This window comes from Dromiciops gliroides, chromosome 4 (genome assembly GCF_019393635.1).
Source record: "Dromiciops gliroides isolate mDroGli1 chromosome 4, mDroGli1.pri, whole genome shotgun sequence".
NCBI classification, from domain to species: domain Eukaryota; kingdom Metazoa; phylum Chordata; class Mammalia; order Microbiotheria; family Microbiotheriidae; genus Dromiciops; species Dromiciops gliroides.
In genome coordinates this window covers 130,826,160-130,842,745 of record NC_057864.1, presented here as the reverse complement: position 1 = coordinate 130,842,745, position 16,586 = coordinate 130,826,160, and the positions used below count along the sequence as shown (strand labels likewise).

At 38.9% G+C, this 16,586-nt stretch overlaps 1 protein-coding gene across 1 annotated transcript in view; it reads right to left on the bottom strand.

Moving 5' to 3' along the window:
• AHCTF1 (AT-hook containing transcription factor 1) overlaps positions 1–15,745 on the bottom strand; it is a 115,228-nt gene extending 99,483 nt beyond the window's left edge. Inside the window, exon 1 of the mRNA XM_044004193.1 lies at positions 15,645–15,745. The gene's annotated coding sequence lies outside the window, so the exon portion shown is untranslated. The remainder of the gene's footprint in view (positions 1–15,644) is intronic.
• Between the last annotated feature and the right edge of the window lie 841 nt (positions 15,746–16,586).

The window sequence follows — 16,586 nt, the reverse complement described above, 5'->3', positions numbered from 1 at the left end:
TTTTATTAAAATGAATGTTGAAAACTATCCTTACATGTAACTGGAAAAAATAAAATAAATGTTTGTTGCTAAAAAAAAAAAAAAGACAATTCTGACTACACAAAATTGAAAAGATTTTGTACAAACAAAATCAAATGCACTTAGAACAAGAGCCATTTCCCCGCCAAAATGCCCAAATCACTAATAATAAGAGAAATGCGAATGAATAACTCATGTTCCAGCTCAAGCCCAAGAAATTGTAAATAACAATTAAAAGGAAAATAATCATTGTACTGCGGAGGCGCAGCAGGCAGGGCACTGAGGGTTAAGTGACTTGCCCAGGGTCACACAGCTAGTAAGTCTCAAGTGTCTGAGGCCACATTTGAACTCAGGTCCTCCTCAATCCAGGGCGGGTGCTTTATCCACTGAACCACCTAGCTGCCCTCAAGATCATCATTTTAAATATCAATTCTAATTATACAGTACTTAAGAAAATACCTAAGTGGATAATTCAATAACACTAAATTTAAAAAGTAAGTATCAGCTTCCTTGTCAAAGAAATTAGAAAACAGCAGTACCTGCATACAGAATCCCAGAATACATGTAGCCAACATGATTCTTGAAGAGGGAAGAGAAAAGTACCCACTGGAAAAAGGTTCTATCAAGGAACAATGAATGAATGAATGTATAAAGAATCCATAACCAATAACCCATAAAATACACACATAAGCTTATAAAACTAAATGAGAAAAATCACAAATAGCTTTTTTAAGTGACATTAACACTTAGTAAAAATGTGATCTAATGGAAGAGAAAGTAAATTATTTTCAACAAAAAGCATTAATCAGAATATCTGTAAAGAAAAATTCTTTCTTTAGATCCTGCTTTTTAAAAAATGTCATTTTCAATGGCCTAAAATGTTTTTCTTTGTTATAGGGGAGGTTTCAATGGGGGGTTGAAGTTGGATATTAAGAGAAAATTACTATTAGTAAAAAGGAAAAAATAATAATTTAGAAGTAAACCTAGTCTCAAAATATCGTACATACAAGTCTATATACATAACTACAAAGGATTACTGATTATTCAATAAAAGTCTCTCCCTTCTCTAATCCATCCTTTATACCCTAATCATAATACTTTTCCTAAAATGCACGTCTTACATCACTTTGTTAGCTACCCCAGTGACTCCCCAATGGTTAAAAGATGAAATACAAACTCCTTGATAAAAGGATACAGCAGACTACTCCACAACTTGGATCTAACCTACCTTCCCAGACCTATTTCTCAACTATTCCCCCTTTCATTCTAAACTAATGGAGGAATTAGTCTTCAATCTTCTCCTGCCTCTGGGCTATGCCCATAATCTGGAAGCAAATTCTCTCCCTAATACACCATCTTTCAAAGCCCAGCTCAAGTGACAGCCCTTGATTACCTATCCAACCATTAGTAATTACTAAACTTCTCCACTGTACTTTTAGAATTCTAACTTATAGATAATAATTATAATCTAACACAGATAATACTATAATATATGATACTTATATGCTATAGGTATTTGTATATATTTCTGCTTGATATTATACTGCTGTTGTGTTTAGACTCATCATAACTTATTATGTGACCTTGGGCAAGTCATTTATCCTCACCCTGAAACAGTTTCCTCATGTGCTGTAAATAAACAATCAATCAATCAAATGAGTGAAGGGACTAGACGTGATCAGCAAAGTTAAACTCAAATAGAAATGGAGCTACTAAATCATACTTAAGGATCCCTGCAGGCCATGCACTGACTTAGAAAACCTATTATCTATGTTCTACTGTATCTATTTTGCTAAATATTTCCCACTTATATTCCCAGGAATTTGCCTATTTGACTGATAGATTTCACTCTAGCATCCTATGATCTCAATCTTCCTTCAAGTCATGAGGCAGGGGGAAGTATACTGGATAAGGAGAGATGTCTCAAGCCACCACTTAATTATCAACCACTTCATGTGAGCTGTGTGACCTTGGTCAAGTCACTTACTGTCATTAGGCCTAAGTTTTGTCCTATGCTTAAAAATAAGAAAAAGTAAAAAGAGAGAATGTGACTACAGCTAAGGTTCCTTCAAGGTCAAAATCTATGGTACCATGAACAAATGGAAGAGCTGTAAAGAAACTCAAAATTCAAAACCAATTAAAGAACCACAACTTGTCTTCTATCATTTAGTATAAACCAAATACAAATATAGCCCTTCAAGAACTTGTATTAGAAGCTACAATTCAAATTGACTTAAGGTTGTCAATGAAATCTAAAGACAGAAAGTTTATGGTTCTTTTTTTTTTAATTTAAAAAAAACAATCTAATGCTAGCCAAGAAATAGAGTGGTGGATGAGTAGAAGAGAGAAATTAGGTACTCAATAAACTACAATGCATTTTTTATCAGGGAACCTTTGGAATTGTCTTAGATCACTGTCTTGATTGGAGTAATTAAGTCTTTCACAGTTGATTATTATTGCAATATTGCTATTACTATGTATCTGTTTAATGTGTACACATTTATTGTAGTGAATGATCATGGTAATTTAAATGTCTGATAAACCCAAAGATCTAAGATTTGGGGGAAAGAACTCACTATGTGACAAAAATTGTTGGGAAAACCAGAAAGCAGTTTGGTTAAAAACTAGGAATAAACAAAAACCAACCTCTCACAAAGTATAGCAAGATAAAAATGATTAAATGATTTAGACATAAAGGGTGACAGCATAAGTAAATTAGGGGAGCATGTACCTGTCAAATCTATAGCTATGGGAGAGTTTATGTCCAAGCCAGAGACAGAGAAGATCACAGGAAGTAATATGGATTAAGAGTTTTTACACAACTGAAATTAATGCATCCAAAATTAGAAAGAAAGCAGGAAACTATGGGAGGGAAAGATTTACAGCAAGTTTCTCTGAAAAAGGCCTCATTTATTCAATATATAGGGAACTGAACCAAATTTATAAAAACATGAGCCACTCCCCAATTGATAAATGAATCAGTTATGAACCGGCAGTTTTCAGAAGAAATCAAAGCTATCAATGGTCACCTGAAAAAAAGTTCTATTTTGGGGCAGCTAGATGGCGCAGTGGATAGAGCACCGGCCCTGGAGTCAGGAGTACCTGAGTTCAAATCCGGCCTCAGACACTTATTACTTACTAGCTGTGTGACCCTGGGCAAGTCACTTAACCCCAATTGCCTCACTAAAAAAAAACAAAAAAAAAAACTCTATTTCACTACTGATTAGAGAAATGCAAATTAAAACAACTTCCGATACACCACCTTACACCTATCAGATTGACTAACATAGACAGAAAAAGGAAAATGACAAATGTTGGAGGGGTTGAGGGAAAATTGGGACATTAATGCACAACTGGTGGAATGGCACCGTGCCAGAAGGGCTATAAAACCGTGCATTCCCTATGACCTAGTAACACCACTACTAGGTCTGGATCAAAGGAAAGGGAAAAGGACCTCTATGTACAAAAATATTTATAGCTGCTCTTTTTGTGGTGGCAAAGAATTGGAAATTAAGGAGATGCCCATCGATTGGGGAATGGCTGAACAAGTTGTGGTATATGACTGTAATGGAATCCAATTGTGATATAGGAAATGACCTGCAGGATGGTTTCAGAAAAACCTGGAAAGACTTACATGAAGTGAGGTAAAGTGAGCAGAACCAGGAGAACACTGTACATAGTAACAGCAATATCGTCCAATGATCAATTAATTGTTGCTGTTCAGTTGTTTCAATTGTGTCTGACTAACCCAGTTGGGTTTTTCTTGGCAAAGATACTAGAGTGGTTTGCCATTTCCTTTTCCAGCTCATTTTACAAATGAGGAACTGAACAAACAGGGTTAAGTGACTTGCCCAGGGTCATACAGCTAGTAAGTGTCTGAGGCCAGATTTGAACTCAGTGTTTCCTGACTCCAGGCCCAGCACTCTAAGCATTGTGCCACCTAGCTGCCTGTATTATTTTTTTTGGGGGGGGGCCAGGCAGTGAGGGTTAAGTGACTTGCCCAGGGTCATACAGCTAGTAAGTGTCTGAGGCCAGATTTGAACTCAGGGTTTCCTGACTCCAGGCCCAGCACTCTAAACATTGTGCCACCTAGCTGCCTGTATTCTTTTTTTTTTTTTTTGGCCAGGCAGTGAGGGTTAAGTGACTTGCCCAGGGTCACACAGCTAGTTGTGTCAAGTGTCTGAGGCTGGATTTGAACTCAGGTCCTCCTGAATCCAAGGCCAGTGCTTTATCCACTGTGCCACCTAGCTGCCCCTGTTCTTGCTTTAAAAAAAACAAACATAGCTAATATGGAAATGTTTTACATGATTTCACACATATAACTGATATCTCACTTCATGTCTTCTCAATAGGTAGGAGAGGGTTGAGAGAGAATTCAGAACTCAAAAGAAATTTTTCTTTTTAAATTAACAGTCCACCCAAAAGAGAATATAAAATTTTTAAAGTAAAATAATTTTTTTAAAAAATGATATCATACGATTTAAACATCCAGATGTGGACAACCACATTAACTTCAAGAGGGCATCACAATCAGTTAGCAAATATTAATCTCCTATTATGTACCAGGCACTGTGTTAAGCATTGGGGATACATAGAAAGATGAAAGACAGTCCTTCCTTTCAGGGGGCTCACAATCTAATGGGAGAGACAACATGCAAACAACTAAATACAAACAAGAACTATAAATCAACAGAGGGAAGCTCCTAACATTAATTTTTGTTGTTTAGTAATTTTCAATCTTGTCTGACTCTCCATAACAATTTTTATTTTTTCTACTAATGTAAATTTGTACTGTATTTACTTTTTTGAGGGCTCTTTAAAAAAAAATCACCTTTGTAAAATTTATTATTATTTTTCTCATTCAATGTTAGTTGCTGAAAATGCCTTATTTAATTAAGTAGTCTCTCCTTCAGCTACTTTTCTAGGTATTTTCATAATAAAAGGTATGGAAGGGGGCAGTTAAGTGGCATTATGTGCTCAGTGATCTTAGATAATTTCACCTTGTCTTGCTTGCCCACTCTCCTCTTCCTGTTCAAGTATGGACACGGCTCATTATATGTTGTTTATACCAAAAAGATATACAAACACACAGAATGCCCATTGACCAGGCTATTTTAGACAGTTATATAAAGTTTTAGAATAGTTTGGTCAGTGGGCATTCTTCACCAATTGGTTTTTCCTATATGTATAACTGGGTCACACAATTTTGAATGACTGTGTCCCAGTTTTTAATACAATCACCACAATGTCATGCACAAACATGAAGAAAAATCTGTATAATATTACCACCTATAGGTAAACTCTCTTGGATGTCCTAGAAAACAGGGGCAAATATCTTTGTGAACACATATATCCTATTTTATCCCTAGCTTAACTGCTAATAAACAGAAACAAAATTATCTTTGTTGTTATATCTTTTGGGGGCAGCTAGGTGGTGCAGTGGATAAAGTACTGGCCCTGGATTCAGTAGTACCCGAGTTCAAATCCGGCCTCAGACACTTGACATTTACTGGCTGTGTGACCCTGGGCAAGTCACTTAACCCCCCATAGGCCCGCAAAAAAATTAAGAAAGAAAGAAGGGGGGGCAGCTAGGTGGCGCAGTGGATAAAGCACTAGCCTTGGATTCAGGAGGACCTGAGTTCAAATCCAGCCTCAGACACTTGACACTTAACTAGCTGTGTGACCCTGGGCAAGTCACTTAACCCTCATTGCCCTGCAAAAAACAAAAAACAAAAAAGAATGTGAAAGCTTATAATGGTTAAAAAATTAAAAAAAAAAAAGAAAGAAGGAAGGAATGAAAGAAATTTTGTATGATTCTGACACAAGCAAGGCAGACAAGTTGGAAAAAAATGCTGTTACTTTGCTCTACAAAATAAAACATAGCTTTATAGTAATCAGTAAAGTGAATATTGTACTGTGACCTTTTTCAGTCAACTGCATGGCTGGAAAAGATGTAAAAATATAAATGGCTTCAAAAAAGATTTAGCTATATTTATGACTAATAGGTTATAAAGAGCAAATCAGGGGGGCGGCTAGGTGGCGCAGTGGATAAAGCACCGGCCCTGAATTCAGGAGTACCTGAGTTCAAATCCGGTCTCAGATACTTGACACTTAGTAGCTGTGTGACCCTGGGCAAGTCACTTTACCCCCATTGCCCCGCAAAAAACAAAAAAACAAAAAAACAAAACAAAAAAAAAGAGCAAATCAGAATGCTTCTGGATATACATATAACCTTCTGAAGTTGTCAAGGAAAACAATCAAAATATCTCCTAGTGTCCTGTAGAAAGCAATAAACATCTGCTAAATAACCAAATGAAGAGTACCATTATTAAAAACAGGACTCTGGAGTAGCTGGACCATAGACCTGACCACACGTGGCAATTTTTATCTCCTCAAATAATCCGCCATATGATCTAGAAACCTAAAAATCCCCACAAACTATTGTTCCAGAACTTGATCTCGAAGCTTTCCAAAAAAGTTTCACTATTACAATGTTAAGAGCCATCCCCAAGAAAGGATTATTCAAATAAAATAATATTAACTAGCATTTATATATGTAATATATATCTGGAGGTAGGGTGATGTCATATAAAAATAATAAATGCAATAATGATAAATAATAACAACCACAATAACAATAGCTTTATAAAGCACTTCAAGGTTTGTAAAATGGTTTACAAATTTATTCCATTTTACCTTATAAGTGTCTGAGGCCACATTTGAACTGAGGTCTTCCTAACTCAATATCCAGTGTTCTGGTAGGACCTAAGTCCTACCTTCTCTACCCCAGGTACCTATTCCCACTTGTTCCACCCTAATATGGACACTCAACATTATCTGCCTGAACCACTGCAAGAGATTAGTAACTAGTCTTCCCACATTCCTTCCCCATACTCTATTCTTTCTACCAACTCTAGATTCATTTTCCTCACACACACATCTGATCAAACCACTGTTTCTACTCCAGACTATTCACCCTACTGCCTACTGAGGAAAATTACAATTTCTTAACCTAGCAATCAAGGACCTCCAAAATCTGGAACTATCCCATCTTCCCAGTCTACTCTCCTTCCACATACACTCAGGCCAAGCTACGTTATTTATCATTCTTGTATAGGCTTTTTCCATTCAACTCAACAAGCATTTATTAAGCTATGTTGAAGACACTGAAGATACAGGATACAAAGACATAAGATGTAGAGTCCTTAAGGAGCTTGTATTCGACTGAAAGGAGTAAACATAAGTAAATAGAAGATAATCTGAAAAGGGAAAAAACAGTAACAACTAGAGGCACCAGAAAAGCTTCATGTTAGAAATGGCTGATATGTGATCCAAGTCTCTCCAACATCCTTCCAACCTTCCATGCTTTTTCTCAGCATTCCTTAAACCTACAATTGTCATTCCACCCCAAAGCTTGAAATGCTAATCAGTCTTTAAGGTCCAACTCAATTACCACTTCCCAGGCTTCCTTCAAGTCCCAGTGAAAACCCCAAAAGAAACCTTTCCAAATCCTCTTCATCTAGTGCCTTCCCTCTGCTGGTTAATTCTCATTTATCTTATATATAGTCTGTCTGCACTTGTTTGCAAGCTGTCTCACCCATTTGATGGGGAGCCTCTAGAGATCAGGAATTGTCTTTTACTTTTCTTTGCATCCCCAGTGCTTAGCACTGTGCCTGGCACATTTCGGACATTTAATAAATACTTACTGACTCCCTGAACCCTCCCCTGTACCTAATGATCCTTCCCTGTCCCACATTCCAAATATTATATATCTTTTAATGTACCTCTCTCATGCACTTACACAATAAATTATAACAGAAAATAACACAGCATATATCCGCATATTAGATTCTGAGTTTCATGGGGACAATCACATGTATTTTACTCATCTGTCAACATACTTTATGGTCTAGTTAAATATAAGTTTGAGAGTACTATTTTGGATTTTTTTTTTCTGTTTTTAGACTTCCAGAGCCTAGAACAGCCCCGATGGCATAGCAGATGCTTAACATGTAATTGTTGGAAACATAGCTAACTGACCCATAATAATGATGGAACTAGGGATCATGCTATATAGTAACAAAGTTTATGTTCAGCACACATTTATTAATTACCTTTACTGTGCACTGCAATAACATAAGGGGATACAAAGACAAAAACACAGTCCTTGCCCACAAGGAAGTTACATTTACCTAGAGAATACAACATGTTAGCAGATAAGTAAACAACTTGAGACAGGAAATCACATTAACTAGAGAGATCAGGAGAAGCTTCAAACAGAAAATGGAACCAGAGCTGAGCCCTGAAGGAAGAGGAGGATTCTAAAAGTTAAGGAGGGAGTGCATTCCAGGCATGACTGTAAAGGTACAAACTGACTGCTAAGTTTGGGGAATAAGAAACAAAATTTTGTCTGAAAAACAGAGTAGTATGAAATAAATGTGGAAAGGTAGGATGTACTAGGTTTTAAATGCCAGGATAAGGATTCTGCATTTTATCCTAGAAGCAATTACAATTTGCTAATGCCAGCTGCTAATGCCTAGAAGCATCAGATTTGGGGGCAGGAGAGTAACATGATTGCATGCTTTAGGAATATTTTGATTTACAGCTACTCTTTTTGTGGTAGCAAAGAATTGGAAATTGAGGGGATACCCATCAATTGGGGAATGGCCTAATAAGTTGTGGTAAATGAATGTAATGGAACACTACTGTGCTTTAAGAAAGGATAAACAGATGGATTTCAGAAAACCTGGACTTACATGAATTGATATGGAGTGAAATGAACGGAACAAGAGAAAAGTGTACAGGGTATCAACGGCATTTTGTGGTGATCAACTATGATGGACCTGGCTCTTCTCAACAATGCAACGATCCAAGACAGTGCCAAAAAGCTTATGGTGGAAAATGCTCTCCACATTCAGAAAAAGAACTATGGAGTCTGAATGCAGACCGAAGTACACTATTTTCACTTTTGTTGTTGCTTTTTTGTTACTGTTCTTGTTTATTTTTTCTTGCATTTTTTTCCTTTTGTTTTGATTAATATGGAAATATGTTTAACAGAATTGTAATATATAACCTATATCAAATTGTTTACAGGCTTCAGGAGGGGGTAGGGGAGGGTGGGAGAAAAATTTGGAACTCAAAAAATCTTTACATGTAATTGAGGAAAATTAAATAAATTTTTTTAAAAAAGAATAATATTTTGGTAGCCATATGGTAGATGAATTAGGGAGAGGAAGATATTAGAAATAGAACAATGCAAGATTTAGACATAAAGGGTGTAACCATAGATATATTAGGAGAGGAAGGAATCGTTTATCTCTCAGATCTATGGAGAGGAAAACAATTTATGTCCAAACGAGATAGAGAATATTATGAAATGCAAAATGGATGATTTTGATTATATTAAATTAAAAAAAATTTGTACCAACAGAAGCAATGCATCCAAAATTAGAAGGGAGGCAGAAAACTGGGAAACAATTTTTACGGCCAGCATTTCTGATAAAGGCCTCATTTCTAAAATATATTGGGAACTAAATCAAATTTATAAGAATGTAAGTCATTCCCCAATTAAGAAATGGTCAAAGGATATGAACAGGCAGTTTTCTGATGAAGAAGCCAAAGCTATCTATTGCCATATGAAAAAATGCTCTAAATCACTTGATCAGAGAAATGCAAATTAAAACTCTGAGGTACCACCTCACACCTATCAGATTGGCTAATATGACAAAAAAAGGAAAATAATAAATGTTGGAAAAGCTGTGGAGAAATTGGAACACTAATGCATGTTGGTGGAGCTGTGAACTGATCCAACCATTCTGGAGAGCTATTTGGAACTATGCCCAAAGGGCTATGTGACTGTTCATACCCTTTGACCCAGTGGTACCACTGCTAGGTCTGTATCCCAAAGAGACCATAGAAAAGGGAAAAGGACCAACATGAACAAAAATATTTATAGCAGCTCTCTTTGTGATGGCAAAGAATTAGAAATCAAGGAAATGCCCATCAATTGGGGAATGACTAAATAAGTTGTGGTATATGAATGTAATGGAATACTATTGTGCTGTAAGAAACGATGAGGAGTTCAGAGAAACCTGGAAGGATTTACATGAACTGATGCTGACTAAAGAGCAGAACCAGGAGAACATTGTACATGGTAACAGCAACATTGTGTATTGAACAATGGTGATACACTTAGCTCTTCTTAGCAGTGCAACGATCCAACAGTTTCAAAGAACTCATGATAGAAAATGTTCTCAACATCCAGAAAAAAGAACTGTGAATTATGAATGCAGATTGAACCATACTGTTTCTACTTTTGGACTTTTTTTTTTCTTTTTTGAGGTTTTCCCCTTGTGCTCTGATTCTTCTTTCACAAGATGACTAATGTAGAAATATGTTTAATGTGATTGTACATATACAACCTATATCAAACTGCTTTCCGTCTTGGGGAGAAGAGAGGAAAGGGAGGGTAGGAGAAAAATTTGGAACTAAAAATCCCGTGAAAACAAATGTTGAAAACTATCCTTATGTGTACCTGGAAAATAATAAAATACTTTTAAAAAAAGAAATAGAACAATGAGGAATATGTTAAAATAATGAACAAGAAATAATGAGACCCTGAACTTTGGTGGTGTTTCTGTAAGTGAAAAGAAGGGACAGATATGAAAAATGAAGAGAGAGACTTGATAATACTTTTTGTTTTATTAAGTAGATATGGGAGGAGAAGTGGGAGAAGAATGAAACTCGAGTTAACTAGGATTTCAACAAAAATAGCTAAGACTGGAAGGGAAATGGATTTAAGAGTGTAGTATAAAAGATGAGTTCTGTGGTTTTGTGCTTTTCGGTCCAGACTGAACTATGCTGAAACGTACAAGAATGGCTAAGTAAATTTGATTAGAGAAATTAAAATTAAACAACTTTGAGGTACCACTTTTCACACCTATCAAGACTGCCCAATATGACAAAAAGAAAAATATTGGGTGTTGGAGGGGATATGGAAAAACTGTAACACTAATGCACTGTTGGTGGAGCTGTGGGCTGATCCAACCATTCTGGAGAACAATTTGGAACTATGCCCAAAGGGAGAATAAAACTATTCATACCCTTTGATCCAACAATACCACTGCTAGGTCTATATCCCAAAGACATCCAAAAAAAGGGAAAAAGACCTATTTGTACAAAAATATTTATATCAGCTATTTTTGTAGTGACTAAGAATTAGAAATCAAGAAATCATCAAATGGGGAAAGGCTAAACAAGTTGTGATTTATGATTGTGATGGAATATTATTGTGCTATGGATGATTTAAGAAAAACTTGGAAAAGGCTTACATGAACTGATGCAAAATGAAGTGAGCTGAACCAAGAGAACACTGTACACAGTAACAGCAATACTGTACAATGAAGTGTGGATGGCTTAGCTATTCTCAGCAATATGATACAAGACAACCCTGAAAGACTAATGATGCAGCATACTATCTGCCTAGCGGGGCAGCTAGGTGGTGCCGTGGATAAAGCAGAGGCCCTAGATTCAGGAGGACCTGAGTTCAAATCTGGCCTCAGACACTTGACACTTACTAGCTGTGTGACCCTGGGCAAGTCACTTAACCCTCATTGCCCTGCAAAATAAATAAAATAAAATAAAATGAGGTGTTTCAACTAGTTGACCTCTAAGAGTCCCTTGAAACTCTAAGTCTATGATGGCTCCTATGATCTCTAAAACCTTTAGGCTATAACCATAGAATCTGTTTTAAATACCATCTTAATACATTGAATGCCTACACAACCAATATTGAACATGATTAATGAACAATAGTTCTCTCATGCTTACCCTATGGATGTTCAGAATATTTTTCACACTGTACGTTTTTCAAGCATTATTACTAATTTTGGGAATTAACACTAAAATGTTAACTACCAACAAACCCAGTGATTCCTAGCCTTTCTAAAGTTGTGACAACCGATGATTCTTTCTTTGGTTCAAGATATACTTATTCCTTCCCTAACAATAATTACTTGTATTGATTTTTAAACTAAAGCAAATCCTAATTTTCATTTCAGAACTTGTGATGTCTTGAAAACTCAACACAAGAGTTGGGATGGAATTCAATAGTCCAAGGAGGACTAAGCATATTCCATGCTTAGAAAATAGCTGTTTGTGCTGTGTGCTGAACAGAATTAAGCAGATTGACAATAGTGAACAAACTTTTTTTTTTGCTTTATTCCTGTATTTATTGGGAAAATGTACAGTGCATCATCATAATCATAATTATACTTAGCATTTATTTAATGTTTTAAGGTTTGTAAAGTGCTTTACATGTTAACACATTTGATCTCCACAACAATTCCGTAAGACCTGCTCAGCAATAGTGAACAAACTTTGAAAACTAGTGTGTCAAAGTTCAAATAATTTCCCTTACAAACCAACAGTAACTGGTCCACTGCCACCTACTATCACCGACCCAAGAGCCACAGCATTTCCTATGCTTGCTCTAGAAGTTTAAACTCTTAAGATGTATAAACAAAAGGTAGACAAATAACAAGTATGAGTTCATCTTTCTCCCTAAAGCTTCCCATCCTCCAAACTTCCCCATTACTGTTAAAAGGCACCACCATCCTTCCACTTTCAAAACATAAGTTGTTATCCTCAACTCCTCACTCTCTCTCATCAATCATATATCAAATGTCTTGCCAAGGCCTGTCTATTTTACTTTTATCCCTAGAAGTGCCTCCTCCTTTCCCCTAATACTACCACTGCCCTGGTGCAAGCCCTCATGATCTCATATTTAAACTTACTGCAATAGCCTGCTGATCAGCCTGCTTGTCCTAAGTCTCTCCATCCTCAACTGACAAAGCAACTTTCCTACAGTGAATTTTTCTAACACGCAGATTCAACCATGTCACCCTACTGCCAATTACATCATACTCCAGTGGTTCCCTATTATTTCCAGGATCAAATAGAAAATCCTGCTTGCCCTTCATAACCTATCCCAATCTTCTTAAACTTTACGTCGCATCATATACACTTTGATTTAGTGATGCTGGCTGTCTTGTTCTTCAAACTAAACACCTCATCTTTTGGCTCCCAGCATTTTCCCTGGTTGTCCTCCATGCCTGGAATGCTCTCCCACCTACCACCTACCTGGCTTCCATTAAGTCCCAACTAAAGTCCCATCTTCTACAGAAAGCCTTTCCCAATTTCTCTTAATTCTAGCGCCTTTCCCCTTTAATCATCTCTTATTTATCTGGTTTATCACATCTTGTACAGTTGGACACGTCATATATTTACTTGTTGTCTCCTCTATTCAACTGAGAACTTGAAAACAGACCTATCTTTTATCTTTTTTTGTATTCCCAGGGCTAATTATTAGCACAGGGCCTGGTAGATAGTAAGCACTTAGTACATGTTTATTGACTGATTATAGGCAAAGTACATTTTTTAAAATCCTCAATCCTTTCAACACTGAATATATTTTAAAATTAATCTTTTTCAGAACTAAAAAGCAAGAATAACCTAAGTACAATCACTACATAATAAACATAAGAATAACGAATTCCAAACTATTTTCAGTGTGCAACACTGTCCAGGAGGTTGAATTTTAAGTCAAGGAGCCTGGACTCCCATCTTGACAAAGGGCTTTAACTTCCTCATCTAGAAAAAGAAGTGTTCCAACTAGTTGAGGGTCCCTTCAGACTCTATGATTCCTAAAATCTTTTAAGTTATAACCATAGAATGTTCTTAATACACTCAATTCCTACACATCAAATATTGAGGATGCTTAATAATAGTCCTCTTGTTACTCATACTTACCCCATGAATATTTTACATTGTACATTTTTCAAGCATTATTAATAATTTTTGGAATTAACACTTAAATGTTAACAACCAACAAACTCAGCCATTCCTAGCCTTTCTAGAGTTCTGACAACTAACAATTCTTTCTTTAGTTCAAGACATACTTAAACCTTCCCTAAAAATGGTTACTTGTATTGATTTTTAAATTAAGGCAATCCTAATTTTCATTTGAGAATTTGTCACATTTTGGTATGATTACAGAATTGGGAATCTATGTAGTGCAAGAAAGGGGTTGTACATTTTAGAAACAGTATGTAGCACATTAAAGGTAAAGGGGTTGTCATCCTTAATTGGCTAAATCCCCTAATAGTTTTTTTCCCTCCTCCCTGCCATCCAATACAGTCATACAGTATCCAGTATCCCAATTTTAATGCTGAAAGGAGCTATTTAATTCAAACTACTCATTTTATAGATAATGAAACTGAAGTACAGTAGAAGTTGGATGACTTGACAAAGGTCAAAGTTATCATGTAACATAGCAGCACCATACCCAGATTTCCTTACTCTTGGGTCAAAAATTCTTGCCAGTCCCACAACAATCCTACACTCTCAGAATACGATGGAGTCAAAACTGATGAAAGGTCTAGGACCTGAAACAAAGAACGAACACACCAATTCTCAAAGTAATTCTTGGTTTTTTTCAAACCAAAAGAAAACACCTATAAAAGACTAAATAAAAGTCACGTTCATTTCATTTATACTATATGCAATAATTATACCCTGTTAAAATTTTAAGAACTAAATTAACTTCCCCCATCACATACATACATTAGGGCAGGAGCTGGCCCAGGATAATAAGGCCTGAATTCAAATAAGACCTCAAACACAGGTGTGTAACCCTGGGCAAGTCACTTAACTCGTTTACCTCAGTTTTCTTAACTATAAAGCACTCCAGTATTTTTGCCAAGAAAAACACAAATGGGGTCATTAAGAGTCAGACAAGACTGAAAGACAGAATAGCAAATCACACACAGTATATACATCCATTGATTCTCAAGCATGTTCTTTAAGAGTGTCGGGGGGGGGGGGGGGGGAGTTAGCTGTCCCACCCCTGCCCATATTTTCCTTTAATTGTGTTTCTCCAGACTTTCTGAAATTTCCCCACTAATTTCAGATGACATGAGTCAAACGACTATTACTTCCCCACCCTCGACCCATGCATGTGCCTGATTGTCTACCGCAAACCCAACGAGGTTTTCCTCTTAGATGTGAGCACACGAAGTAAAAAAAAAAAAAATAGACGCGTAGAGAACGAGGGTCCCAGTGCGCTTCCAGGATCTCTCCTGGGGAAGGAAAGGATGCAGGCAGACATGCAGGCGAGGAGGGGCGGATACAGCTGCGCCACACCGCAGCCATGTGCCGCCGCCGCCGCCGCCGCCAAGCCCCGGGGAGGGAAAGAGGTTATATAATAATAACTCACCCTCCCGGAGAGCTCCGCGCACGGGGTGGGGGCGGGGGGCGGCCGCCGCCTCTGCCTGCCTGGCGCGGGTCTAGGGGGGTGGGTCCCGGCGTGCCCCCCTATCCTCCGGGAGAGGCCTTCCTTACCCCCCAAAGGGTAGCGGCGGCGGTGCACAAGGGGCGATCGGCGAGCGGGGGAGAGGGCGAGGGAGGCCCGGCAGCTGCTACCTGCCTCGACATAAAGCCGGCCTAGAGCTAGGGAGCGGGGGACTAGGTGGACAGCGGCGCAGAGGACCCAGGCCGAGCCGACTGCGACTGGCTCCTGCCGCCCGCCTTCACCTACCCGCTCTCCCCTTCCCCCCTTCCCCCCGTACCTGGGAAGGGCGGGTGACCCAGCCGGTAGCTGCCGAGTCCAGTGGGGCGCGAGGCCGGGGCGCAAGCGGCTCCCGCGCGCCTCCGTCACGTCACAGCATCGCCCTGGAGACCCCTCCCCCCTGCGGCTCGCGACTCATAGGAGCGGCTCCCTCCCCTCCCCCCACCCCCCAGCCCAGACCCGCGATCCTCCCATTCCACCTCACCTCACTCAGCCCCCAACCTCTAAGCCGGACAACGGCTCAGCGGTTAAAACGCAACTGCGAATCCCGCCGCGATTCCGGGGATTCCCCCTCCCCGCCTCCTTCCCACTCTAGAGCTATGTCGACCGCGCTTTGCGCATTACCCGGAGCCGTCACAACTGCTGCCGCCGCCGCCACCGCCGCCGGGCTAAGTCTCTCACACCGAGAAGGGGAGGGGAGGCGGCGGGGAAGGGGTTGGGGAGGGGGGAAATGGGAGCTGTGGGGTGGAAAGACCCGGAGATCTCGGCTGCCAGGCGCCGGGAATCTCGCGAGACCTCAAGCATCCCGATCTCCTACCGCGGGAATTTTCAAACTCTCGGGTTTAGTGAAAGGATCCCGAAAAGGAGGAGGCGGGGCAGAGTGAGACAGAATAGAGCTGGGGATGGACAGGGTGCGGAGAAGGGGGTGGAGAGAAGGGGTGGAATTAGGATGCCTTCATTAGAGTAAGTTGGCGTCAGCCCTTTTTCACCCCGGCAGGAGAGAAGACTACGATTCCCAGAATGACGTGCGTGTTTAACCACCCCGCTGCCCGACTGCCGTTCCCCCAGCGAGGAGAGGGGTGAATCGGGAGTGGTAGTTTTTTGCTTAAACCCGCCTTCCTTTGCGGAAGTTTAAAAGCTTAGGACCTCCTCTGGTTGCCGGGAGAACCATCCTGACGTCAGGCCTTTCCTGCAGTTTTCTCAAATCCCTAGGATGATTTAG